Source organism: Carlito syrichta, unplaced genomic scaffold (assembly GCF_000164805.1).
Source record: "Carlito syrichta isolate Samal-C Ts95f unplaced genomic scaffold, Tarsius_syrichta-2.0.1 Scaffold302085, whole genome shotgun sequence".
In the NCBI taxonomy this organism is placed as follows: Eukaryota; Metazoa; Chordata; class Mammalia; order Primates; family Tarsiidae; genus Carlito; species Carlito syrichta.
In genome coordinates, this window is record NW_007246181.1 from 883,067 (window position 1) to 884,697 (window position 1,631).

Consider the following 1,631-nt stretch of genomic DNA (forward strand, 5'->3'; position numbering starts at 1 on the left):
CAGCTGGATCTCCTGAATTTCCATTTTTTCTTCATCCTTTTGGGCTGGATCTCCTGAATTTCCATTTTTTCTTCATCCTTTTGGACTTTCAATGACTTTCATGCCTCTCTCACTCTCACTGCGGCCTTCTCGGCCTCCTCCAGCTTCTGCAGAGCTGTTGCCAGACGCGCCTGGGCACAATCCAGCTCTTCCTCAACCAGCTGGATGCGTCTGTTCAGGGAAGCTACATCGCCCTCAGCCTTGGCGGCGGCCTCGTCAGCAGCCAGGAGGCTGTCCTCCGCCTTGTGCAGCGCCTCCAGCACCCGGTCCCGCTCGTCCGACGCCCGCAGCAGCTTCTCCTTGGCCGCGATGTCCTCCTCGAGCTGCTTGCTGCGGTCCTCCGCCGCCTTCTTGTCGGCCTCTGCCTGCTCGGCTCGATCCAAGGTGTTCTCCCTGTCGAGCTTGAGCATCTGCATCTTCTTCTTGATGGTGTCCATGGTGGCGGCGGCGGCGGCAGCGGAACGAGCGCGGTGCGGCGGCCGAGCGGGAGTGTGAGCCTCAAATTATAGTTTAGTCATTGAATGAACAGTTGTTGACTGCCTGCTATATGCTAGACACTGTGCTGAGTGTTAGGAACTTATGGACTGGTAACTAGAGAGAATAAGCAAATGAATACATAATCATAACATGGGATAAATGTTAGAAAGTGTCTGTGAAAGTAGGTGACAGAGGGAATCAGGGAAGCTCTCCCTGAGGAAATGACATTTACACCGAATCCTGAAGAAGTTGTCCAGGTGTGGCAGGGGTGCAAGTATTACTCAGAGCCAGGACAATGGCAGGCATGGGTCAAGGTCCAGGCGGGAAAGTGCTGGGTTCATCAAACAGCAATGTCAGGGAGGCCAGTTAGTGCACTCGGCTGGTGACCATTCAGTGACTAATCCCTTACTCTAGGTAGATTAATGACATGATGGGGTTGATTGATCACTCATTTCCTATGATAGACACCATTAAAAGATGAAGGAAGGAAAAGTCAGAGCATTCGTATCTAAGTTGGAAACAAACATGGACTCTGATTTGGTCCCATCCTACAATCACTTACTGAAAACTCCATCATGAGGTGGGTACCAGGGGCAGACAGGAGGGCAGGAAATAAAGCTGCGGTGTCAAGGAGCTCCTGGAATCTCCAGGGAGGTGTGGGGAGCCAGCATCTGTCAGACACATAGCAACAGCGTCAACAGGGGTCAGTGAGGCAGGGCAACATGCTTGAATCCTGTAGCTGGGAAAGAGCTACAGTCATCAGACAGACCAGGAAAACACTGAACTGAATCAAGCTCAACACATTGGCTTGACTGACAGACTTCTCAGACACCTTAGTATATGAGGTGTGTTACGTATCTCCAAGAAAGAGCAGATATGCAGTGTTTCCTAAATGTGATGGGCAGCCAAGCCCTTTCTCTGAGGGACATTTTTTTCTAAACCTACTTTAGCTTTGCTGACCCAAACATTTCTCTGTTATTAAAAACTCTCGGTCCACATCCTTTTGAAATGGTTGTATAATACACATAAATCATAACTTATTTATTTACTTATCATTTCTCCCATTACTGGGCATTTAGGTGTCCAGTTTCTCTCTCTCTCTCTGCTTTTTTTTC

At 49.4% G+C, this 1,631-nt stretch overlaps 1 pseudogene across 1 annotated transcript in view; it reads right to left on the reverse strand.

Annotated features, from left to right (window-relative positions):
* LOC103258377 overlaps positions 1–476 on the reverse strand; it is a 1,599-nt pseudogene extending 1,123 nt beyond the window's left edge. The window contains exons 1-2 of the transcript XR_002481858.1: positions 87–476; positions 1–50 (exon numbers count right to left, since the gene is read on the reverse strand). The exon at positions 1–50 is cut by the window's left edge and continues 31 nt beyond it. The product of XR_002481858.1 is annotated as a tropomyosin alpha-1 chain-like (transcript). The remainder of the gene's footprint in view (positions 51–86) is intronic.
* Positions 477–1,631: the final 1,155 nt, after the last annotated feature.